Source organism: Nannobrachium achirus, assembly GCF_963921795.1.
Source record: "Nannobrachium achirus genome assembly, chromosome: 22".
Lineage (NCBI taxonomy): Eukaryota > Metazoa > Chordata > Actinopteri > Myctophiformes > Myctophidae > Nannobrachium > Nannobrachium achirus.
In genome coordinates this window covers 10457911-10471015 of record NC_137829.1, presented here as the reverse complement: position 1 = coordinate 10471015, position 13105 = coordinate 10457911, and positions in this window count along the sequence as shown.

The following is a 13105-nucleotide window of genomic DNA, read 5'->3' as shown; positions in this document are numbered from 1 at the left end:
AAATAAATACTATATATATAATATAATATAATAGATTTAACCGTATATGGTCTGAATGCCTCCTTTAATGAATGTTTTTTTTGGGGGGGCTGGAAGAGACACTAGGAAGACCAAAAAACAAGAAAAAAATGGGAAGACTGGAGTTTGAACATGGCACCTCTAAGCCAAATAACTAATCGTTAGACCACTATGGGCTTTTAAGCCGTGACATCATTTTGTAGTCGGAGCCCCAAGCAGATTTATTTTCAATATGGGCAGTGCTGTGTCCCTCGCTACTTCAACAGATCTGAGACAAAAATATCGACTAAAGTATATTTCTACCGTGCACTTTCCTGTCAACAAGAAAGAGAAAAATTAGCGTATAGTAAAAAGATTCACGGGCTCTGGTGCCATTTGGCACCAGAAGTTCTCCATCTACAAAATTATGTCAGACTTAGAAGCCCCATACCACCACTCAGGAACTTTTGGCACGTTTCTTTAACATTTACTTTGTTTTTTTCCAAGGCTAGAATAATAGAAACAACAATATCGGCCAGGGGCCCTCGCGGGGGTTAATCCGTCCCTGGTCCCATGACATCAAGGTGCGAGAAGGACCATATATATAGCCGCGTCTCAAGTCCTTAAATTATTCCTATTTCCTTCACTTGTTTCCTATTTCCTTGTCTGTTAGTCCCGCCCACTGGGAGTTGACCTATCACCTGTGATGTTGTCATCAGAAATGGCCAATGGGACGTCTCCTCTTCTCTATTTCCTCAATGGGAGGGACTAACATACAAGCAAGGAAATAGGAAATAGGATTGATTTAAGGACTTGAGACGCAGTAGGCATAGGGGAGACCTTGTCCCTCCCCTGTTTCCTGAGAGGTAAAGTTGCAGGGGTTATGTCTGAAAGAACTCTGCACAGCTGAAATTTTACAGGTAGAAATTCAGAAGGATCAAATTCAGAGATGAAGAAAGGTTTTCAACGATGGCATGTACTTCCAAGCTGAAAATGTACAGCTAGACTGAGGTACTCAAAAGCGCTATGATTCTGAATTTCTACCTAAATATCTGTAGTGTGAGATGGTGTAGTGGTCTACAGATCAGACTCTCAATTTAAAAGTTCAATGTTCAAATCCCAGTCCTCCTACAAATCATGGCTTTACTATATGGACCTTTTCAAGGTTAAAATACAAGAGAACAACTCAAAAGCACCAGGAGATACCTGTTGAGGGCCCAAAGGTGCCTTGGCTCAATGGTGTGGCGTGCTTGATCGGTTGTCCCGATCCTCAGTTTCAGACAGGTAACAGGTTCAAGTCCCATGCCCACGGTACACGGAGGACCATCAGGAGGGGTGTCCCTCCCCCTGTTTCCTGAGAAGTAAAGGTGTAGGGTTATGTCTGAAAGCACTCTGTCCAGCTATACTTTTACAGGAATAAGTTTTAAATGGTGACATTCAACTGACTTATTTCTGGATTGCAAGAATTGACAGTCACATGAAAAAATGTCAGTTGAATTTCACCAATGGCCCTCCATGTAACTTGGTGGCATGGGACTAGAACCTGTGATCTGTCTGAGCAGAGGTGAATGATCAAGCGCACCAAACCATTGAGCCACGGCACCTTTGCACCCTCAACAGATATCTCCTGGTGCTTTTGAGTTGTTCTCTTGTATTTTAGCCTTGAAAATGTCAAAGCACTCCTGCATCAAACTGTGAGACTGAGATTGGATCATGGAACCTCTGCACTGAGAGTCAGAGCTTCATACCACTACACTATCTCTGACAGCAGGTACTTTTAGAGCTTTCGACTACTGGTTTTGTTGCGACCTTCGGTAACCTTCGGTAACCTTAACCGTGATGTCAGCGCGTTGTGACATCACTTCCTGTACGGGGCGGCTACACGAAAGACTAAAAAAAGAGAAGGATACTCAAGACTAAGAAAGACAAAAAAAGAGAAGAATAAAAAAGAAAAATCGCACCCGTGCGAAGTGAGCGGTGCAAAAATATTTAGGGACTATGATATATTGTGGACTTTTCTTTAAATAACTAGACCAGGTCAACCTGGTTGTGCCAGACCCCCTGTCTGTCATCATCATTTATGACATCATGCCTTTTGTAGGCATGTCATCATCATGTCATCATCATATATACCCTTTATATAGAAAAGGAACAGACCGACATTTGCTTATGTAGGCCTACCCATTTCATGGGTCTGGCAATCATAAATGCTTTTCCCTTTTAAATTGAAGATATTAAATAATATCTTAATTATTATTACATACATATGTTTGCATAGAAAATTCTAATGTAGTGCATCATTGAACTATGGGAAGACTGGGATTTGAACATGGCACCTCTGAAGCAAAGAACCAATCATTAGACCACTATACCACCTCTCAGGCTCTCTTGGCACATGTCTCTTATTCAACATATACTTTTTTCTCTTCTTCTTCTTTTCAAGGCTAGAATAATAGAAAAGGAGGAAAAAAAACACTTTAAAACACAGAGGGAGCTGTACCCTGAGTGTCTGACAGGTAGTAAAATGGCCTAATGATCTGACTTTCAGCAGAGAGGTTCAGTATTCAAACCCCAGTCTACCTGTAGTTTGATGATGGAGCACTTTGGAATGTTCTTTGTAAAGATATGCATGGGTGACTCAAAATGTCTTTGAAAATGAACTGGGCACCTAAAGCATGTAAGATTAGGTGGCTTAGTTGGAAGAGCTCTTGACTCATCCCTGAAAGGTTGTGGGATCAAATCCCATTGCTGGCAGTACTGTATCAAATGACACTGATGGTTTGCTTTTTCCCTCCTTTAAATCTCCATCGTCATTGACAATGCATTGGGCGCTTAAAGTTAAATATTTCAAAAACTACACATTATTTCAAAGTAAAAATCTCAAGCATGCATGTCCACAGTAAGGTGGATCTTTTGAATTGTGAATCAAGTTGCTCGGTTAAAGTATGTAGGATGAGCGAGGTGCCAGAGTTTTCAGATTTAAGATTTTAAAATTAAATATCTCCAAAAGTACAAAACATTTCAAAGTAAAACTTTCAAGTATGTGTGTCCACAGTTAGGAGAATTATAAAAAGTATGAATGGAGTTCCTAGGCGAACGTGTTTTTTTTAGGCGCGCAAATCTGCCATTGAGCCCCATGTTAATTTTCCGAATTTTGTAAAGCTTATATCTCTAAAACCATAAAACATTTAAAATATTCATTTTCAGGCAAACATTTCCACAGTAAGCTCAACACGATAAAGTGTGAACGGTGTTTCTAGGTGTACGTTTGTAGCTCTAGTAGCTTGCCAAAGTTTGTAATTTTCCATTGACAATGCATTGGGTGCTTAAAGTTAAATATTTCAAAAACTACAAATTATTTCAAAGTAAAAGTCTCAAAGCATGCAAGTCCACAGTAAGGTTCAATTTTAATGTGTGATTTTATTCACATTTCATTCTCCTTGTCAAGCTCGACGTTGGGCATTTGGACCTATACATGGAGAAATGGAGCGAACCTGTTTGGCCTAAACATGGAGATGTGGTACAGAATGACTCATATATGGGCATAAAAAGTATGTCATGTGACATCACTTCCTGTACAGACAGTCAGACAGACAGCCATTGACTCCGGCCTAACAATGGCTACTGTCTATGACGGTAGTCCCATATGGCATATGACATGATGGACTGGACTATCTCCATATATAGTGTTCTCCACATCTCCATGTTTAGGCCCTATCGCTCACACCCTAGGTGGGGTTGGCGATAGGGCCTTTCTGTGTGGAGTTTGCATGTTCTCCCCGTGTCTCCTAGGGTTGATACCCTCACAAAACATGAACAAACTCCCCCCAGAATGACAACAACTAGAATTGTCAGAGAAACGCTGTGGTTGGCCAGACCTCGGTCGCATTCCACCCTCAGGTGTCTTACTAGTATTATAACCCTGAAAATGGCAAGTTAGTATAGCAATGTAGGAGGACTGAGATTTGAACACATCACAGAACCTCTGCACTGAGAGTCTTATGTTTAGACCACTACACCACCTCTGATTGCAAGTTTGTTCTGGTGCTTTTGAGTAATTCTTTTGTATTTTATTCATAACCTTGAAAATGGCAAAATACTATAGCAATGTACAAGGACTGAGATTTGAACACAAAACCTCTGCACTACACCATCTCTCACTGCAGGATTCTGCTGGTGCTTTTGAGTAAATCTTTTGTATTTTAACCTTGAAAATGACAAAGCACTAGAGCGATGTTTTGTAGAAGGTCTTATACTTGAACATGGAAACTCACCGCTGAGGGTCTGATCAGCTCTATACCATCTCTCACTGTGTCAGCATCAAAGGGAGGAGTGCAGTTCAGGAAGTGACCTCACTATTTGTCACATAAAAGCTCAGATAGGTGTCATTTCTTTCCATCCTGAATGACAAGCATTTATATAAGTCTCACAGCCTCTATCTGCGACCCATGTGGATACAGCTTCTATTTGTCACCCCATCGAGATGGTGTATTATGTTTGTCATTCGACTCTCAGTCTGATCTTCCCGCTAATTTGCCGGTTCAAATCTCACTTAGGGTAGCCAAATTCCAATATAACTTTTCATTTTATTTTCTCACTTTAATATTAGGAATAAGCAGGTTTTAGGAATAATTTGACTGTGGTAAATGTCATGTCATGTTATGTTAGGGGAGGGTCAATCTTTTTATTTTTATGCTTGGGGAGGGTAATTGATTTTCCCCCCCATTCGGAGGGAGGGCCATGGCATTTTATATCAGGGCTTATACATTTTCTCCAGTAGTATCCCTCTTTAAAAAATGACCTGTCCCTAAAGGATTGTTTTCGATAAAAAGCCATGAGTCAATTATTTAATTATTTAGTTGAACTGGAGTCATTGAACAGCAGCCTAACATAGCCTAATTCATTGATACCTTGCAAATAAAGCGTTTTTGTAATTCAATTTAAATTATTTACTTTGCACACAAAAAAGTAAGGGAAGAAGGAGCGAAGAAAAGAGAAAATGGGGGATGAATAGAAAGTGTTGAGTCACTACAGTACGAGACAGTTATCACACTTTGTATCCAGACAGACAGACTGTGCCAGTGTTTAGTCACAAGCTGCAGGTAGTTCAAACTTGGTTCAAAAAGAGACAGTGTTCTCCTTCTACATAGCAAAGGCCTGAGTGAGTGTATTTGCCTCACTACATACTGTATGTGGAGATGTGGATCTTGCCACCTCCAAATGAGACAGAGAGAGTGTCAGAGAGAGTTATGGCTCTCTTCATTTGGCCAGCGGGCTATTTACACAGGGCACTGTCAGATTCTGGCAGTAATTTGACAGAGCTGAGAGTAACCTTGCTCCTGCCAGGAAGTACTCTCTCATCAGTCTGGTTTGAAATAGTGTGTGTGTGTGTGTGTGTGTGTGTGTGTGTGTGTGTGTGTGTGTGTGTGTGTGTGTGTGTGTGTGTGTGTGTGTGTGTGTGTGTGTATGAGAGAGAGAGAGAGAGAGAGAGAGAGAGAGAGAGAGAGAGAGAGAGAGAACATAAATCTATAATCTATCATCAGTTGGTGTATGGAGGACATTTAATCATTACATCACGGGACTCGAGGGTCAGCTCATAGTAGGTGTTTCTTTTGAATTGCCACCTCTCCCTTCAACCTCAAATACAGTACATCCTGAATTGCTAATAAGTGTGAAAGTGGTGCAGGAATAAATACAGGTGAGGTTAGAGGCAAGGGATTGTGAGGATTACATTTTCATCATATAATTTATTTTAAGTTGGTTGTTTTTTGTTCACTTTACTCTTCTTTTGTTATAATATTGGTCAATGCTGACAGCTGACAGTTTATGAAGAAATAATAATTTAAAAAAATCATTTTGGTCCATTTCTGGGTCACATTCCTTCGTCATCCAACAAGAATATCTGTCTTTTACCATTGGGAATCTCGATTATATTCTTTCATGTCCTTTTGCAAGGACTCCCTCTCCTTAGTCCATGAGCTAGACCAAAAGTGAGGGACACCTAAGGTGAATAAATCTCTTATTATAAGTTTATTTGTAGGGTCCATATAAGTACTTTGAAACATGATAGCCTTTTCAAATGAGTAGCTTTAATACTTTTTTGGGACAATCATTGTTTTCCCAATAACTCGCATTATTTGCAGAGTAGAATTGTGTGCAGTTTATTGTACCTGGTATATTATGTAACATTTAAGTTTGATTCACACTTATAATCACACACACAAAGGCTATGCCATATAAAAGTATGTTACAAAATGATATAAATATGTCGGCCTATAATAACATTTAATTTGTATTATTAGCAATTTATCCCCCAAAACAGGAAATTACTATAACTTTGCTTCTTCTTAATAGTCCACTTGCCAGAATCTGAACCCTGGCATATTGAGTACAGTAAGGTTTTATGTTAGAAATGTTGAGTATGGGTCCCCAGCATGTAGAAACTACCGGATGCTAACTTGCATATGTTGAGCAATTTTCATAATTTGCATAATTCGTTAATGGATAATATGTCAAAAACTGATTGGCCGATTTGAACAATATTAGAGTGGTTTTGGGGGTTATTGAGGATGCTGAATCCATTTTTGACATTTTCTAAATTCAAAATGGCCGTTTTAAACCGGAAATGGCCATATACCAACTGGAAAATCAACAAAAAAGTATCAAAATCACCCACTTTAAGTTGGTATAAGGCCATTTCCGGTTTAAAACGGCCATTTTGAATTTAGAAAATGGATTCAGCATCCTCAATAACCCCCAAAACCACTCTAATATTGTTCAAATCGGCCAATCAGTTTTTGACATATTATCCATTATTATGAGGGATTATGCTAAATAAATCGAATTATGCAAATTATGAAAATTGCTCAACATATGCAAGTTAGCATCCGGCAGTTTCTACATGCTGGGGACCCCTACTCAACATTTCTAACATAAAACCTTACTGTACTCAATATGTCCGGGTTCACAATGGGGCTCTATGGGCTGGCAAGTAGACTATAACCTACACAGTTGATCTAAAATGAAATTCTTATCTTGCCATAACTAAATTATTAAACATGTTGTCATTAGGCATATTTGCATTAATTGTGAAATAATCAGGCTGAAACCCAGAATTGCTACGTATATTATGTTTTGATTTTAGTTTATTGAGAAGGATCTTACAGTCTATGTCAGTTTAGATGTCCATAAGTCATCAAGGTGACAGGTCACCTTGATGACTTTAAACCTGGGACAAGCCTTGAAGGTATCAAACCCTACCATGCACAAGACATGGTCTGTATTCAAGTTTCATCATGTGCACAACTGAAGCTGAGGATGCACAGGTCATGGACACCATGCCAACAGGTGATCTTGGGTGACAGGTCAAAGACTGCAAAGAGGCCTAAATTGGAGTAATGTGACACCTTCTGCTGGACCTAGTTAACAGTCTTGCTGCTGTGTTTTTGATGAATTGAAGGCGATCTATGGATGTTTTATTGAGGCAGGTGAGAACTGAGTTGCAATAGTCAGGGAGGGAGGACACAAAGGCATGGATAATAATTTCTAGGTCCGAATGAGAAACAATCGACCTAAGTTTCGCAATTTCCCAAGGCGAAGAAAAAAAACAAAAGAAAAAAACAGGTGCATGTTACTGATATTATGTGCAAATCGAGGTTCATGGCCTGATTAGAATTTACCCCAAGGAAGGTCTGGAAGACTGATAAGCTTGGACCTAGCCCTGTAGGAACACACAAAGCAACTAGAGATGACCAGTGATAACTATTACAACTAGTAATTTCAATATAGTTAGCAGTTTTTAACATGATCAATGCCTTGGGTGTTACTTGATCAGTGCAATGACAAAGATTCAGCTTGACCGGCACACTTCTGAAGTGTAAGTTAACGCATGCCTCTCTCACGCTCTGCCTCTGAATATCGCAATGGGTATCTGAGTTCATAGTCACACTCTGCCAACCACAGTATACTTTCCTTGCCATGCCACTTGTCCCAACCTGTGCGTTTGTGTTCTTATGGTATGTGTTGTGTTGTGTTGTTTTAGTGTCTATGGCTTTGATAGAAACCGATACAGCCTGTGGCTGTTTGCAATGCCTTGTAAAAAATCTCACATTGCGCAAGCTCATTTTGGCATGCCAACCTTTGAACCTCAGGCATGTAATGTGTTCACCCATATGGGTGGGAAGTGGTATCCTTCATTTGGATGAATGCACTCATTTAAGAGAAAATGTCAATATTGTATGAACAATTGCAAATATTAAAAGGTTCAGAATAACAACATTTAAATTGTTTAAATAACTGTTAAGAAAATTAATATGACTATTTGCAAAAGGGAAATGTGTTATTAAATTAAGTGAATACATTATTTGTTCAAGTTTAAACTTGAAAATGTAAAATATCATGTTGGTCAATGTACATGTAGATATACGTGTCAGGGACTCATCGGATCGTTAAAGTATTTCACACTACACAAGTCTCTTTCTTTAAATCGGCTATCTTAATATCGTTGTGGTTTTCATTCAATGATTGATTGACTGAATGCAATCTATGTAAAGCGCTATATAAATGCACCATTTACCATTTATCTAAAAGCTGAGAACACGTTGACACGTTATGAGCTTGTAGATCAGCTATTTTTGGCCAAGATTTAGTTGGAGATAGAAAACAAGAGCACACCCAGCAGCCAACTCAGGTCTGTTTTACTAAGTATCGAGGGTTTAAAACAACCACTTACAGAGATAGCCTAAGTGTGTGTGTGTGTGTGTGTGTGTGTGTGTGTGTGTGTGTGTGTGTGTGTGTGTGTGTGTGTGTGTGTGTGTGTGTGTGTGTGTGTGTGTGATTTGCTCACAGCCCTGTTTCCACCAGTCTCTACTAGACTAGTGGAGAAGAGATCTTAACCACGTTCACAGAGCCTGCTCAGCTATTCTTTATTCTCTGTGTGGCATTATTCTTACTGGCCCTAAAAATTATTGACATGAAGACAACGTAAAAATGTAAAAGGTAGAGGTTTGCAGTATAAAACTTAAAATCTACAACATGATTGAAATTAAAATACTTGATCAGTGCAATGAAAAAGAAAAAGAAAAACGTTGATGCTGGACTTTGACAAAGATTCAGCTTGGCATGTAATGCATTGACTGGCACACTTCTGAAGTGGAAAAAAGAAGCTCCATTAATGTTATTTTCATCCATTGTACTCAACACATTTAATTTCAGTATTACATTTCAGCATTAATTCATTCTGCCTCTGAATATTACAACATCGCAATGGGTATCTGAGTCATAGTCACACTCTGCCAACAACTGTACTTTCCTTGCCATGCCACTTGTCCCAACCTGTGTGTTTGTGTCCTTATGGTGTGTTGTGTTGTTGTTGCGTGTTGCGTCTATGGCCTTGATAGAAAGCGATATCTACAGGCTGTGGCTTTGGCTGTTTGAACATATTATGTACGTGATGAACAAGCGTTGCAATGCCTTATTTTGCGTGCCAACCTCTGAACCTCATGCATGCATGTAATTATGTGTCCACCGAGGTGATGGTTTTCCATTGCGGAGTGTTGCCACTCCGACATTGACTTCTTATGTGAAGTTCCCCAAGGTGTAGAGGGAATTTAGGATTACTGGATTTTTCTTCAAGGACTGTGTTGTGCTAGCAAGGCCTGCTGCTCATTTTCCACCACTTGATGGTGGTTGACATCTTCTGTTCCTAATGCAAGTACTTCTTTGCTCATGACAAGCAGACATATGGCAGACTGATTCTCCTCTAAATTGCAGAAATGAAGGCCCTGCAGACCACACAGATATCTCAATAATTCAGAAATGGACATTCCACTTTTAATAAGACTTAGATGACATTCTGTGCCACTGGGTAGATAATGCACTTGAGCACATTCACATGTCACTGGAGGCCTTATGGACAGTATTCAGAGGAGAGCGCAAGGTAATGACCATACTCAAAAAGCTGTCCAACCAGAGGAGGACTGCATGGCGATGACTTTGGTTATGTTGATCAGCAACCAGAATGCTACCACTGAATGCTTTCCCCTGCCAAAACAGACCAACAGTAGCTAGGCCACATGGAAGAAGTGGTAGCCTACAAAAGTCCAGCTTGAGTCCACTGACACTGGTATGTTTGTTCTTTCAATTAAATGACACCATCAGCTATGCAGTCTGGTGTTGGAAACCAGAAATAATCCTCCTGGAAACGGTAGTGCAGGTAGTTGGTGCAGAAACCTGCAGTAATCAGTGGGAGGTGGAGGCGGATGTAGAAGTTGAAGGGAAAATTATAGTAAAATATACTGAAAGTATAATGGTATAATATGGAGTTTATGATTATAATTGATTTACCACTTCCTTCGTTGAGTCCCTGTTCTATACGTTGTCCGCTCCTTTTTCACTCTACTCCAAATCTTTTCAATAAAAATAGCTGTTTGTTGAATGTTTACCCCATGCTAGGGTTCATGTTTTTTTTTCGACTGTATGACTTGTTTTATTCAAAAAACAGTTAGACGTTTTTTGATTCTGTGGATCTGTGGTTGGTGTCATTGAAGGCTGATAAATGTGACTAAGCTACCACTTGGGAAGGGCTATCATGCTGAAATATTATCTAGGGATATAGACCTTTTCAAAATACCAAACTACATTTGTTCACCTTGAATGTCCCCCGTTAGTGAAAATTCAGAAATGGGCTCATGGATTACCTCTACAGTGAGAGGTACAAGTCTTCCCTTAAGATCACTTTGTTTCCAGCCTTCTCTGGCCTTGCGTTCTTCAGGTTAAGATTAGAGACTGACACAAACTAGAAAACTTTCTATCCTTTGCTTTGAACCAAATACTTTTGTATCAGCATTTCACTGATGTATCTTCTGTAGGCTACCACAAAGCAACTTATAGATGTTTAACCTAATATTGTAATGCTTTTTGTGAAAAAGGGGACTGTAGGATTGCTGCTAACTGTCACAATGACAGCTATGAGCAGCAAATGATTGTATTCCTCATGGCTACGGTTGTGTCAAGTATATTTGCCTGCTGTTATGGAAATCCAACAGTACTGCAGTACATTCTTGTGTTTCTACCAGCGCTCTGAGAGGAAATAAGTAAAGGAGCGCTGGAGACACTGGTGGAACAACATTGAAAGACGGATGGGAATGAAATGAACATAGGATTTCCATTTGTACATTTGCATTATGGTAACTATGCTGACAGTTTTCAGTTGGAGTGACAGGTGGTATGCAGAGTCTTCAAACAGTGGTTACTAACTGCTTTCAACAGTACCTCAGTAGCTCCAGGTATTTTATGCAATAATGGACAGGACTTAAAAAAGAAAAGGGAGGGGGGGAAAAAGCAATTAACCAGCAGAAATAAACTCCAACCATTAGAGTTGCTATATAATCCACTTTTGTATTTTGTAGCTCCTCTTGGAGGATTACACTATGCTTTGTGTGACATTGAGTAATTTATAATTAAGTGTGCCTTCAATTTATGCACATTGTGTAAGTGTAGCATGACATGGAAGGTGTGTATCCTGCTCTTAAGCCGTGGCGTAATTTTGTAGTCAGAGTCAGACCCGCCACTTCCGGGTGGGGGCAGCAGTTGTATTGTTAATATGCGCAGTGCTGTGTCCCTCGCTATTTTCAATGGATCCGCCCGTGGGAGAACAATTACATGAATAAAATATTCTAGTTTGAAGCATTATGACTCCTTTTAACTCCCAATGGTTCCTTTCTGAAAAATAAGCGTATAGTAAAAAAGATTCACGGGTTCCAAGTTTGTTGTTTTGAATGGTGAAAGATAGGGACTGGAGACGCTCAGCCCCCACGTGTCTCCGCCTACAAAACAACGTCACACTTAAGACCAGGATGTGCCAGCATGTGTGGGGGAGGGGCACTGAAGAGAGCCATGCTTTATGATCCTTACTCTATTCAACAGGAGCTGTACTGCCATCTTTTGGGGGTTTGTGTACTGTGTGAACTGGCCCAGTCATTTCTCAGACCAGCTATTATTACCACTCATTACACCTTCCAGTTTTCTTCCATCATTATCTTGATTGATTTCTACTATGCCTGGTGGACAGACCTCTGTCTTGATAGCTGTCAGTATTGGGAAAGTAAACCAATTGAACTGCAACATGGTGTAGAACCACTACCTCAGAGTGGTTTATAATGGACATGGATCAATCATAATATCTCAATGGTATCATCCTTTGGAAATCAATTTTAGGGCTGGCCTGGGCTCAGCCTGTGAACACGTTGTCAATGCTTGTTCTCTTATAGATGATGAAGGTCATATTCCACAGATGTCAGTTGAAGACATGACGTAGGATTTGTTTGTGCGTCATCTAGTACGCGGATGGCTCATCCCGCTGATATAAAGACATATTAGAAGACCAGGGTAAGAATCAATCTCACAGTTTTGCGTCATCAAAACTGAGGCAGACTGCCATTTAATCAGCAAACCATCCAGATAGCCAGATCACTCATCTCTGGTGACCACAGACATCAGCCAGATGCTTTCAACCTGCAGGCGCTTGAGTGGCACAGTGTCGAAGTACCTGGCCACCACTGCAGAGTCCGGAGGGTGAGATTTGTCACTGCAGGTAGTCCTAAGGGCTGCAGCCGGCAACTGTCAGCACGCAGTATTGGGCGGAAGGAGTAGTGGGAGGCAATACATCCTCCCGGTGGGGGCACCTCACCGGCAGGTGAGCCAGTAGGATACAACAGCAGAAATGTGTGCGGTGAGGAATGAATTGGCAACAACTAAATTGGGGAAAAGGGGTAAAGACTAAAGAGCACAAAAAAACAACACACACTTATAACCGGCATGTCATTATAGATTAAAATGTTCATTTTCAAAAATATCTACGTGTACACAAGTTGTGAGTTTGTAGATCAGCTAAGTATAAAATAGGGCATACGTGGTTAAAAAGACAAAAGGTGATTAGGAGACACATTTTTCGTACTACTGGGAAGGTGTCCTGTAAAAACCAAAAACCGATGATGACTGAATCACAACATAACTGCAAACAGATTTCGACCCAAATACATATTGTTTTTAAGTATTCTGCAAAAACTTTTATTGAACAAAAGTATTTAAATTCTCACCATGTTGTCGG